Source organism: Carex rostrata, chromosome 10 (assembly GCF_964058835.1).
Source record: "Carex rostrata chromosome 10, lpCarRost1.2, whole genome shotgun sequence".
NCBI lineage: Eukaryota > Viridiplantae > Streptophyta > Magnoliopsida > Poales > Cyperaceae > Carex > Carex rostrata.
Window position 1 is genome coordinate 3,455,697 of NC_135927.1, and position 13,999 is coordinate 3,469,695.

The 13,999-nt window shown below is 34.7% G+C and overlaps 1 long non-coding RNA gene across 1 annotated transcript in view; it reads left to right on the forward strand.

Annotated features, from left to right (window-relative positions):
• The window catches only part of LOC144561018 (uncharacterized), a 67,984-nt gene extending 54,061 nt beyond the window's left edge, over positions 1-13,923 (forward strand). Inside the window, exon 2 of the long non-coding RNA XR_013513555.1 lies at positions 13,743-13,923. This is a non-coding gene — a long non-coding RNA (uncharacterized LOC144561018). The remainder of the gene's footprint in view (positions 1-13,742) is intronic.
• Positions 13,924-13,999: the final 76 nt, after the last annotated feature.

Here is a 13,999-nt window from a genome sequence, read left to right on the forward strand (position 1 = left end):
ATTTTACATTTTTCTGAATTTTTTTACTATTTATTAAGCCACTTCGAAAACCACTGATCCAACGGTGGCTTAACAAAACAGTAAAATCAGAAGCCACTGTTGGATTAGCAATTTTCAAAGTGGCTTAATAAATAGTAAAAAAATTCAGAAAAATATAAAATTTGGTCTCCAAGCACATATTAATATGGAGAACAAGATGAATGGTTTGGATCGATCATTTGAACTTTAAAAATTGAAAAATAACTTGGTTGTACGGGACCTCAAGAACAATCGATTGTATATTAGCTGATATCTCCATATTTGATCTATTGTTCCGACCAATTCCAGTACCAAAATCTGCGTTTTAAACCACCAAATCGCGTATTTTACATTGAATATCCATAGAATGTGGTACTGCTGTGATTTCATTCTTATTTTGCAGAAAACGGGCGAAATCAGGGAAGTTACTGAATTCTGAGACTCTGCACGCGACCCTCATCACATTTGATGCGACCCTCATCAGATTCGATGCGGGTAGCATCAGAGTCGATGCGGGTAGCATCAGAGTCGATGCGGGTAGCATCAGAGTCGATGCGGGTAGCATCAGACCTGACGCTGGTCGCATCGCGAGTTTCTAGAGCAGGCAGCAAAGGCCCAATAAAGGCCCAGAATTGAACCACTCGTTTTAAAAAGCCTATAAATAGGCCACCCCTGCTACCAGAGAGGGAGTTCCGAATTTTGAAGATTCAAAACCTCAAGAGTTGGAGTGGTGATCAAGAAAGAAGGGAAGATCCTTGCTAGATTGCTACATTGGGTTCTATCATGATCTCTTCTCTTCTCTCTTCTTTTATGATGATGCTTGAGTAGATCTTTTTCTTGTTTCTAGGGTTGATGTAGTCTAAAGCTTTGATTGTATGTATTGCATTTGAATTTGAGTTGTTCTTGTGATCAATTGATTGAGTATTATTCTTTCATTGCTTGATTTTGATTGTTTGAATCTTGATTGTCTATTGTTGAATGTTTCTTGCATCTCTTCTAATTTGTTGACTTGATCCTTCTTGCAATTTAATCAAGCACATGAGGTAGGTTAGAAATCTGAAAAGATAGATCAATTGAACCGAAAGGTGAGATTTCCATTTATTGAGAGATAGTGGATACCTTTAGCAAACCGATCAATTGACTTAGATTGAACACGAATAAACGAGAGTTGAAAGTTGTGAATCTAAGAAGGTGAAATTGCAATTCCTTACTAGGTTTCTGGTGCTAATAAACGAGAGTTGAGGCTCAAGAATCGTAGGTAGGGTCAGTAGAACTTTGCACAATCGAATAACTCAGAAACAGGTGCAATGCTGCATTCACTCGAGGGCCATGCGAGTCGCATGGGAGACCATGCGGGTCGCATCACTAGGATCGCATCAGAGATGATGCGAGTCGAGTGAGGGTCCAGAGAGGCAAAGCTGAGGATGAAATCTGAAACCCTAGAAACATCCTTTTAAACTTGACTGAAACAAACATTTATTTTCTTTTGCAATCTTTTGTTATTGAATTGAGAAATTGAAACGAATTCAAACCAAACTTTTCACTTCTAGTACCTAACTCGGATTTGTAGGAATTTAGAATCGAATTAAACCGTCCCTGAGGATCGATACCTTATTATACTATACGGATAGGGTTGTGCACTTGCAACCTTAGACGAGAGTAGATTCAAGGTTTAAACTGGTACAGCTAGCTGTACCTGAAACTTTGTAGCATACTTTTGTAAGCGAACATTAGCCTACCTCTATATATATATATATATATATAGAGAGAGAGAGAGGAGGGTTCAAATGCACCCAAATTTTTGTGCACCCAAATGCACCCTATCTTTTAAATATTTTTTCTCCGTCTTCAAAGTCCGAATAGTCAATCCGAACCATTAGATGCGATCTATATATTAAAATGTACTTGGAGACAAAATTTTACATTTTTTTGAATTTTTTTACTATTTATTAAGCCACTTTGAAAATCGCTGATTTTACATTTTTTTGGACCATTGGATCAGGGATTTTCAAAATGGCTTAATAAATAGTAAAATAATTTCAAAAAATGTAAAATTTGGTCTCCAAGCACATCTTAATATATAGATCGCATCTAACGGTTCGGATTGACTATTCGGACTTTGAAAACGGAGAAAAAATATTTAAAAGATAGGGTGCATTTGGGTGCACAAAAATTTGGGTGCATTTGAACCCTCCTCATATATATATATATAGAGTGAGTCTATGGTACTATGCATATCACGGGTTGTTACCGTGCTACGGCTCTATATTTGTATTTTCAAATCCTAACGGTCGATCCGAACCGTTCATCTTGTTCTCCATATTAATATGTGTTTGGAGACCAAATTTTACATTTTTTGAAAATTTTTTACTATTTTTTTAGATATTTAGAAAATCACTTGATCTGAAAATTCTGGACCATCCAAAAACAGTGATTTTCAATAAATCTAAAAAAATAGTAAAAAAATTTCAAAAAATGTAAAACTTGGTCTCCAAACACATATTAATATGGAGAACAAGATGAATGGTTCGGATCGACTGTTAGGATTTAAAAACTCAAATATAGAGCCGTAGTACGGTAACAAATCATAATATGCATAGTACCATAGACTCACTCATATATATATATATATATATATATATATAGAGTTAGGCTGGGGTGCTATGGATAGCATAGTGGCCTCTATGCTACGGCTCAATATTTGAGTTTTCAAAAACCAAACGGTCGATCCGAACCGTTCATCTTATTCTCCATATTAATATATGCTTGGAGACCAAATTTTATAATTTTCTGAATTTTTTTACTATTTATTAAGCCACTTTGAAAATCGCTAATCCAACGGTTTTACTGTTTTGTGCAGCCACCGTTGGATCAACAATTTTGTAAAATAATTAATAAATAGTAAAAAAATTCAGAAAAATATAAAATTTGGTCTCCAAGCAGATATTAATATGGAGAATAAGATGAACGGTTCGGATCGACCGTTTGGATTTTGAAAACTTGAATATTGAGCCGTAGCATAGAGGCCTCTATGCTATCCATAGCACCCCAGCCTAACTCTCTCTCTCTCTATATATATATATATATATATATATATATCCGACCATCCATGATAGAATATGTGAAATGAAAGCCTAACGGTATTTCTTGGCAAAAAAAAAAAAAATTTAATATTTTCGTGACTTTTGAAGGCATTTTAGAATCCCCGGGAAAACACAATTTTTTTTATATGTCAAAACTTTTAGCGGCCTTTGCCAAGCGCCGGAAAAAAGTCTATTTTGGGCGGCATTTGCCAAGCGCCGATAAAGGTCCTATAAACGCCGGTAAAAATAACCAAGTGCCGGGAAAAGTCCATTTCGGGCGGCGTTTCCCAAACGCCGTTAATGGCATCCAAACGCCGTTAATGGCATCTGGAAGTGCCGGCAGAAGATTTTGCTGACGGCAGTATCCCTGGCACTTGTCCAAGCATCGACAAAGGTCTTTAGTGGCGTTTTTCAATGTATTTAGCGGCGTTTGTAAGCGCCGAAAAAATGGTATTTTTTGTAGTGAATATTAATTGCTTGGTCCAAGTCAAATTTATAATTAGGTTGAAATTTTGATTTGTCTTAACTATATTCACATTGAGATCAATATAATATTAATTTCATAATGTGGTGGTCAATCCATTTCTTTCTTCTTAAAAGAATAATATAATAATAAGATAAAAAAAATTAAATTAAAATTCTTATTCAGTGAGTATGCACCCGTGTCTTTTTGAGATGCTTCTATTATTTTCTTGGAGAGTCCGAATTCATCATGCATTCATGCTAATGGAAATTAAAAAATAAAAAAAGAAATTAAGGGAGCGGTTAAAAGAGGCAGGCCAAAATTGCCATTGATGGCTGACTAAAAAATATTAAATGTGTGCTTGCTTGATTGGTTCCTTGCTGGCTCTGGAGGCTGTGTCTGTTATCATGATTAAATTGTTTTTTTTTTCTGGTTTTTTGTGTTTGCTGGTTTGACTGGTTCCTAGTTGTCGTGTAAAATTTGTGAAATTAGGATTTGTCGTTGATACTCTCTAAGATCTGTGGCAAATCCGAAATGGTAGAAAGTTTAGAAACACGGATTTATAAGTTACATACGAGAATAATAAAGATTTTCATAGACTGTCAACTGAAATTTTACATCTCCGCATGATAAATTAGGTGGCTTTCTGAACTCCGGTCTTGATTTAGAAGATTTGATAGTGTTGTCATGTAAATGTGTTTGATACTTTTGGGTTTTTTGTTTCATGTTACACATGCGAGTCCATGTTGCAACCCATTTTTTTCCGCAAGTCTCCGCTAACCCGACACTGGCAAGTAGCAATCAACGGGTTGATTAGTATCCCCTCAAATTAGTTTAATGTCAATTATTAAATATCAGCTTTTAATCTATTCAAGCGGTCAATTCCAATTTTTTTTATGTGTCAAATTTTAGTTATTTATACTTAAACATATATATAAATAAAATATTAACAATTATCAATCCTTAATTTGTACTGTACCAATTAAATATTTAAAGATAAACAACTTGATATTAAAAGTGGGTCGATCTATAGCAAGGTGCTAATCAATAGTGCTTGGCCCAAATCAATAATTTTACATGCCCTGATAGTAACGTGTTTACATTAATTCAAAAAAATGATTGGAGAATTGTCATATTAAGAAATGACTTGAATGACCAAGGTGTCCAAAACCAATACATAAATAAAATGTTAGCAATTATTAATCCTTAACTTGTAGTGTACCAATTAAATATTTAAAGATAAACAACTTGATATTAAAAGTGGGTCGATCTATAGCAAGGTCCTAATCAATATTGCTTGGCCCAAGTCAATGTCATTAATTCAAAAAATTTATGTCGTTGGAGAAATTTCTCGGTTTACATATTAAGAAATGATTAATCCGCATCATGACAAAATAATCTCCATTGATTGATAACAACCCTATGTAATAATTATTTTAGAGGAAGTCTTTCTGATTTTAATATCCTTATATCAATTTCTAATCCGTGACTTCCCCATACACTGGCTATATGAGACCATTACGTTTTGTGTGTCTTATCTTATTTATTTTAATCTCAATAATGAAATAGAGAATAATTGTGTAGTTTTTCTTATCTGGTTCCATCTGTTTCGTCTTCTCTAATTAATTAGTACTATGAATATTAACATCTTACCTATCAAATAGAAAATTTCCTCTTGGTACGTACTGATGATATAAACATCTTACCGATCCAATGACAAATTTGCTATTAGCACCGATGATAGGAACATCTTACCTAATAATCATAGTTTTAAATTTAATTTGGTTAATTCTATAATAGTTTAAAATTTAAAATAAACCATACTTTGGGCAAAAACAGGAAAGCAGCAATTAGTATCTAAGTTTCATTTCTAAAAAAAATTGTAGTTTGTAATTCAATAGACTTCGATTCGAAAAATTTGTAGTTCGCAATTAATTCGATTTGAAATTAATTTGTAGTTCGCAAGCAATTCCTGTCCGCGCACTATTCACGCATTGTCACTATTATAATTGTCAGGAGGGACCGCAAAGGCTCCAGTACTGAATTTTTTTATAAAGTATAAATCCCTATGCACATAATTATGTACAGCTATGAGATTAACGATATTTACGTAAATAATTGTCTCCACAATCAAATCTACCAAACATTCCTGCACCATTAATATATATTGGGGACCACTCAAAGTAAATGTAGGAGACCATACACGTTTTTAAAAATATTGATATTTCCATAACTATCTAGGGGGCCGCAAAACTTCATATTTTTTACATTTTGTGCTGGATGACATCATTGCAAGTAGGGCTTTAACAAATTGAACTGATTCGAACTTACTTCATTTGGAGTTTGGCTTGAATTAATTTCGAACTAAGTTTGGATTGAATTAATTTTGAATGGAATTTTGGACGAACTCAATTTCAAATCTTTTACGAACTTTTTTATGACAATGAAGAGTGATCGTAGTCGCCGAAAGCGAGAGGTGAAAGTCGTCTATGGTTTTAGAACTAAGAGTGAGGATTACGACTTACGAGTTACAACTTATGGCTGGGCGGCCTTATGTTTTAACTTTTAAGTACTCAGCGAACATAAGTCATAAGCGGAAATCAATGGTTCACATTACTTTGAATTTCGAACTAGAATAATTCGCGAACCTATTTCGAACGAACCAGGTCCAGCTTAAATTGGATTTGAATTAATTTCGAACTATTTTGAATCAATTTTTTTATGAATTTTTTCAAATCAAACTCTAATCAAATTATGAACTATGAATTTTTTGTGCAGCCCTATTAGCAATCAACAGTTTGAGTATCCCCTCAAATTAGTTCAATGTCAATTATTAAATATCAGCTTTTTAATCTATTCATGCGGTCAATTCTAAATTTTTTATGTGTCAAATTTTAGATATTTAGAATTAAACATATATATAAATAAAATGTTCACAATTATCAATCCTTAATTTGTAGTGTACTAATTAAATATTTAAAAATAAATAACTTGATATTAAAAGTGGGTCGATCTATAGCAAGGTCCTAATAAATATTCCTTGGTCCAAGTCAATAATTTTATCTGCCCTGACAGTAACGTGTTTTCATTAGTTAAAAAAAATGATTGAAGAATTGTCATATTAAGAAATGATGGGCCCAAGTCTAGAAAATTACTTGGCCCAAGTCAATGTCATTAATTCAAAAAAAAAATTGTCGTTGGAGAAATTCCTCAGTTTACATATTAAGAAATGATTAATCCGCATCAAGACAAAATAATCTTCATTGATTGATAACAACCCTACATACACTACTACAAAAAATATTTTTCCCATTGCGCCTTAACCATTGGATGTGCTTCTGCACAGATGGCGCTCATCACGAGTGGTAGCGCTGTAATTATGTTGAACTTTTTACCGTCTGTTCTGGATAACAAACCGATGGCAATGATGGACCCCCTCCTACCCCCCTCCTTTGCCATCGGTTGAATTTCACGAACCATTATTACTTGGCGACTCATCTACATCGGTTTGGCTAAACGGACGATGGCACTGAGGGGATTACTTTTACCATCTGTTTGTTTCATGATCTGTTGGCTTTTGAGTTATTAACACTGACTAATATCCTTACTAGACCGATGGAGATATTTTTTAGTGGTAGTGGTGGTAAATAATTAGAACCTAGGAAATGTATGTACATCAGTTTAACCGATGGTGTTTAGGGCGAGTCCTTGGTAATTTTCTCTCCCAGCCATCTAGCTCTAGCTCCCAGCTAGAAGTGAATTTAAGGCGATATATATATATATCTGACCATCCATGATCAGCGCGCATGCCACATTAATTTCTGAGTCATTTGAATTTAAGGCACCACTACCCTTCACAGTAATTATTCTCTCAAGGTTAAATATTATTTATATTTCTTTTATTTTGTTATTTTGATTTGTGTCCTTAATTTAGTTTTTTTGTCTGTAATTAATTTGACCAAATTATTAATTGTAGATATATATGGATCCCGAGGCAGAAAGGGTTTCGCGGAAAGTTTGGATGTATGACCGAGACCGTAATAGTCCTGAGTTTAGGCAAGGTGTTGATGAATTTATAAAATGTGCTCAGAGACTTAGGGGAAAGATGGGAGCAAAAACTATTTGTTGTCCCTATCATGAGTGTTATAATATTAAAACGGTGGATGACCCTATTGATATTATGGCTCATTTGATTTTTACTGGGTTTAGAAGTGACTACACACGTTGGGTATGGCACGGTGAGGGATCAAAGAAAGGAGAAATTGTTGGTGACGTTGAGTAAACTAGCGCAATGGTGATAGTAATTGTACTAATAGTGATGGCGAAAATAGGGAAATTGGTGATGATATTGGTAATGGAGAAATTGGTAGTGGAATAGGTAGTGACTTTGGCTGTGATGATTATGATTCAGACCTTAATAATGATGACTTTGATGATATTTATCTTGAGGTTGAGTAGGAATTTACAGAAAAAGAATACGAACGATTTTCAGTTAAATTTAAAAATAATTACGAATGAAAATTATATCCCGGTTGTACTAGATTTACAAAATTCCAAGCTATTTTGAGATTGTATTATTTGAAGACTAGTAATGGTTGGAGTGATAAAACTTTCAGTGAATTGCTAGAACTCATGGGAGAGATGCCTCCCGATGGAAACAAGCTCCCAAATTTATGTTACAGAGCCAAACGAATGTTGTGTCCATTGAGTCTGAAAGTACAAAAAATACATGCATGCTTAAATGATTGTGTATTGTTTTGAATCCATTACAGAGATATGGCAAACTATCGAAAATGAGGTGCAGACCGGTATAGGAAACCCGAGACAAATGATGAGAGTAACTATGATGATGATTTAGATCAGAAAGGACCTCCGGTTAAAGTCTTGCATTACTTTCTCGTGCTACCGAGACTGAGACGTTTGTTCGCAAATAAAAATGATGCAAAATTAATATGTTGGCATGCTGAAGGCCAAAAAAATGATAGAAAATTACGACACCCCATAGATACTATTCAGTGGAGTAACTTTCACAGGAAGCACAGGGAGTTTAGTGATAAGATCAGAAACGTAAGGTTTTAATTTAGTTCAGATGGTGTGAATCCGCACGGTAACATGAGCAGTAAGCATAGCACGTGGCCGGGTCTGTTGTGTATTTATAATCTTCCTCTGTGGTTAACCATTAAAGGTAAGTACATCATGTTGTCCTTACTAATTATTGGTCCCAAGCAACCCAGAAATGACATAGATGTTTACCTTGCTCCATTGATCGAGAACCTAAAGAAGTTGTGGGTCGACGGAGTGGAGGTTTTCGATGCATATACGCAGGAGAGATTCACATTATGGGCTATGTTATTTTGCACCATAAATGATTTCCCAACGTATGCCAACTTGTCTAGTTTCAAAGGATGGAAAGTGTGCCCTATCTGTGAAGACGAGATGGATGATTTGTATTTAAGTCATTCGAATAAGAATATGTATATGGGTCATCGTCGATTCCTTATGCGTAACCACCCATATCGGAGGAATAAAGAAGCCTTTAACAGAAAAGAAGAGAAGGGAAGAGCCCCTCGTACACTATCCGGCAAGTAAGTGCATGACAGGGTAAAGGATATTCCGAATGACTTCAGAAAAGGTAAGAAAAGAAAGTTAGCGGCCAATAAGGCTGCCGTGACCTGGAAAAAGAAATCAATCTTCTGGAATTTACCCTACTAGGAGGATTTAGATGTTTGACATTGCCTCGATCTCATGTACATTGAGAAGAATGTATGTCAAAGTCTAGTTGGGACATTACTCGGCATTTCCAGTAAGAATAAAGATGGGATCAAAGCTCGCAGAGACATGGAGGATATGGGCATACGGCCAGCTTTACATACCAAACTTGTAAACGATGGCAAGTATTATTACCTCGATCCAATAATGCACACCTTGTCAAAAGCTGAGAAAAGATAGCTTTGTCGATGCCTTCACAGTGTCAATGTTCCATCTGGATATTCTGCTAATGTGAAAAAACTTGTGATGATGGATGAAATGAAATTGTCAGGGATAAAGTCGCATTACTGTCATGTACTGCTGACACAATTGCTACTAGTTTCGATCTGAAGTATACTCCCAGATCCCGTGAGACACACAATTTACAAGCTCTATTATTTCTTCAATGCAATTTCTAGCAAAGTTGCGGATGTGATTGAACTTGAAGCACTGCAGAAAGAGGTAGTCGTCACTCTGTGTGAATTGGAGATGATTTTCCCACCTTCATTTTTTGATATCATGGTTCACCTAATCGTGCACCTGGTTCACGAGATTAAGGTATATGGTCCGGCATTCTTGAGGTACATGTACGCATTTGAGAGATACATGGGTTTCTTAAAATGTCAAAAACCGGTATCGGCCTAAAGGGAGCATTGTACAGGGTTACATGAATGAGGAGGTCCTCGAGTTTTGCAATGGTTACATGGCCGATTTAGCATCTATCGCGGTACCCATAGCATGGGACGAGGGGAGACTACACGGCAAAGGAACAATCAGACACAGCTTAATCCAGATAGGTCCGGAAGAGCACAAAATGGCATACTTTAAGGTGTTACAACACATGACGTGCATTGCTTCATACTTTGCCGAGCACACAGATGTACTACAAGAGTCATACCCTTCGAGACCGGAACAATGGATTATGAATGAACTTTACAACACATTCGCAAGCTGGTTAAAAAAAAGAGTCAAAGTCCAGCAAGGACATGTAGATTCAAGTGTGAGATGGCTGGCGAGAGGTCCCTCATTCACTGTCATAACTTACCAGGGATATGACATAAATGGTTGTACATTCTACACATCAAAGTAGGAAAGTAAAAGAACCTCACAAAATTTTGGCGTTACTCAGGTAGCCTTCACACATGAATACCCCAGAACCCGAGATGCACGGGCGTAATTAAAACAGATGCCAAAGGTAAGATACAAACGCCAATGCAAATAAAAACACAAACGATGGTGTATGTGACCTTTTTGCCATCGGCAAACAGATCCAAAAGTCGCCGTGTTAAGAACCTTTGTTATCGCTTTAAAAACGCAAGCAATGGCATTGAATGCGCAACGGACCCCGTTTACAACGCCCGTTATATAAGAAACGCCATCAGTTGGTTAATATAAGCGGATAGTAACGTGCGCAACACCATCGGGTATGACCAGATGGCAAAAGGAAACACATTTCCTATTGGGGCGATATGCATCGGATCGGAATCCAATGGCGGAATGCGATTCTAACTGATATTAAAGGATTTTAATATCCTTATATGAATTTCTAATCCACGACTTCCCCATACACTTGCTATATGTGACCATTATGTTTTGATAAAGCATTTTTTTTATTTTGATTGGTAATTAGAATTATAAGTTAGAGCATCAAAAATTATGTATGTGTTAGCGCATTAGAAAGTATATGTTAAAGCATTGTTCCACATGAAGAAAACTAATGCATAAACTACTGGTATAACTAGGGATGTCAAAAAAAATTGTAGTTCGCAATTCGATTGATTTTGATTCAAAAAATTTGTAGTTCACAATTAATTCAATTCAAAATTAGTTCGCTCTGAAACAAATCAAACCAATTCGGTTCGAATCTTATTCAAACTCAAACTCAAACTAAGATAAGCTTGATTTGGTTCGATTCTAGCTGTGCTATCCAATTGGACCTGTTGGCATACTTTTTCTAATCTTTATAATGTATGCATCGAATATGATAATAGGTTTTTTTTTTTTAAAACCTTCGCAGAAGCTGCGAAGTCGTGAGGGGGAATCGAACTCTCAACCTTTGAGTATAACAACTCTAAGGCTTTTTCTTAGCTAATTGTGCTACCTCCCCTTTCTACGAATATGATAATAGGCAAGTTTAAATGTCATGTGATACTCATGTGATACTCATATGATACATACCAGAGGTAGATAAATTTTAATTATTTTTTCTGTTATAGTATTAAGTGCATAAACAATAAATGAATCCCGTCTACCAAAACAAAATGATCTAACTGGAGAATGAACGATTCTCTTTGGATGGTATTTAATTATAGGCCAATTTATTATTTTAATATACAAAATAAGTAGATGGGTAATTTAAAGAATCACATATCAAGCATGTGGAGCTTGGTAGATTGGGGTTGTTCCAAGAAGTCTTCCGTGGGAACATGCTGGGGTTGAGCTTTGAGCGAATTAAATTGAACGTTTTAAAATGTGGTCCATTTGACTTCATCGGTCAATGTGGTCATTCAATATTGCACTGAAAATGATTTCATGATTTGTATATGTGCCAGCACCTTAAGGAAAATACTAAAAGCTACAATTTAATGATTTATCCAATAGAAATTTTTTCTGTCGGTGTGACTAATTCATCTTGAGTCCATAAATCTTTATCTAATTGTGCATATTTGATGCCAAGGATGCCCAATAGTTAATCCTAGTAATATTCATCTTGAGTGCATATTTGATGCCAAGGATCTTTAGCTTACTAGATCGTAGTAATGCCCAATATTTGATGCCAGGGATGCCCAGTATATCTTATTAAAATATTTAGTATTCAAATCCCCAACTACTAACCACTTTTGATTAGATCTAGTTTTGAAATGTATTTCTTCTTCTAAATATATATCATATAGTATTTTTATATTCACATTAAATTGTTCCTGTTTATCTACAGAGAGGTTCCTAAACTCTTCGATGTGTTCCAAAGATTTAAGGATCACTAGAGCTTTCCCCTTTAGTTTTTTCTGAGCTCCATGATGATTTTTTAACCAACCCCTAATATATTTTCTAAGATATGACATGGAATCTCATTCTACCATTTATGAATTAGTGTAATGAACTCCCCATGCAATAACCACACAGGATCAAGTCTAAACAAATGACTATGCACAGTAGACCCACAAATTGATAAATCAATGTACAATAAGGATCTCTTTCATCCTTGTCACTAGAAGTAAAAAATATGTGTAGTAAGGCAAACTGCTCACCATTGGAGCAAGTACATTTTCTGTGGACTAATTGATGTTCGATGAAATTATGTTTATTAACGAACTTACTGAACATCTTGCTAAGTCTAGTATTAAAACTAAGCACATATCTATCAGCCATACGTCTAACTGCATTAAAGTCACGACATTGTCTACATAGCGATTGAGACATCACACTTTATTTGGCTAATCATCACTAACTAATTTTTATTATATTTTTTCTTTTATTTTCTTTATTTGTTTTTTGAATCGACAAAATTTCCTGAAAATCCTTTTTTTTTTCTTCTAATAATGGAGATGGATACCGACTCACTTGCTGAATTTTGCTCAAAGCTTACAAATAAATGAGTTGGCATTGACATAATAAATGATAGTATCATATTTTTGAAATAATAAATAATAGGTGATTGGACCTTGGTTATTTGCTCCAGAACGTTAAATTTGGAGGGAGCAAAGGAAAGGGAAATGAGAGGAGGTGAAGAAACATATATACGACTGCAGCAACCTCGGTGGAATAAGAGAGAATGACAGAGATAGTGCAGTACAAGAGGAGGGCTATATTTCGACAATGGATACTTAACCAATAAATGATGATTTCATTGTCAATAATAATAATAATAATAATAATAATAATAACAATAAGAGAGAATGTTATTACTTCCCGTCCTTGCATTTTGCTACGTACTTCGAAACAACCTTGCTAATTACTCTATAATTTGCAATATTAGTATAACAAATTCAATATATATATATATATATATATATATAGAGGAGGGTTCCAATGCATCATTTTTTTTTATACCTCATCATACTTCATATTTTATATCTTCATTTTCTTCATATTCAAAGTCTAAATTGTCGATCCGAACCGTTCAACATAATATCCATACTAAAATATAGTTAGGGATGCAATTTTATAATTTTTGAAATTTTTTTACTATTTTTTAGGATGGGTAGAAAATCACTGTTTTTTGAACGGTTCGGATCGACAATTTAGACTTTGAAAACGAAAATATAAAATATGAGGTATGAGGAGGTATGAAAAAAATGAGGCATTGGAACCCTCCTCATATATATATATATATATATATATATTTAAAATCAATTATGAAAAAAGGTTGCGACGACTGATGTCTGTGCAGCGAACTTATATTTTTAGTGTTTGGAGAGCGATAGGGAAAGGTAAGACGGTAATTATGAGTGTATATAAGTGAGATTAGAGTTATTTAGAGTAGTTTGGAGAATTTTGTGAGAATAAAAGAGTAGATTTAGGTTTAGAGTCATTTGACTCGTTGTAAGTTCATTTTTTTTATCAATGAAATTGTTAGTTAGCATTTAAAGCCACTAACCTTAAAAAGAAAAATTATGTAATTAAGTGGTAGAACTAGTTTCTTTGTGCTGCTTCTCAAGATGCATATATATATCCATATTTTTTATTA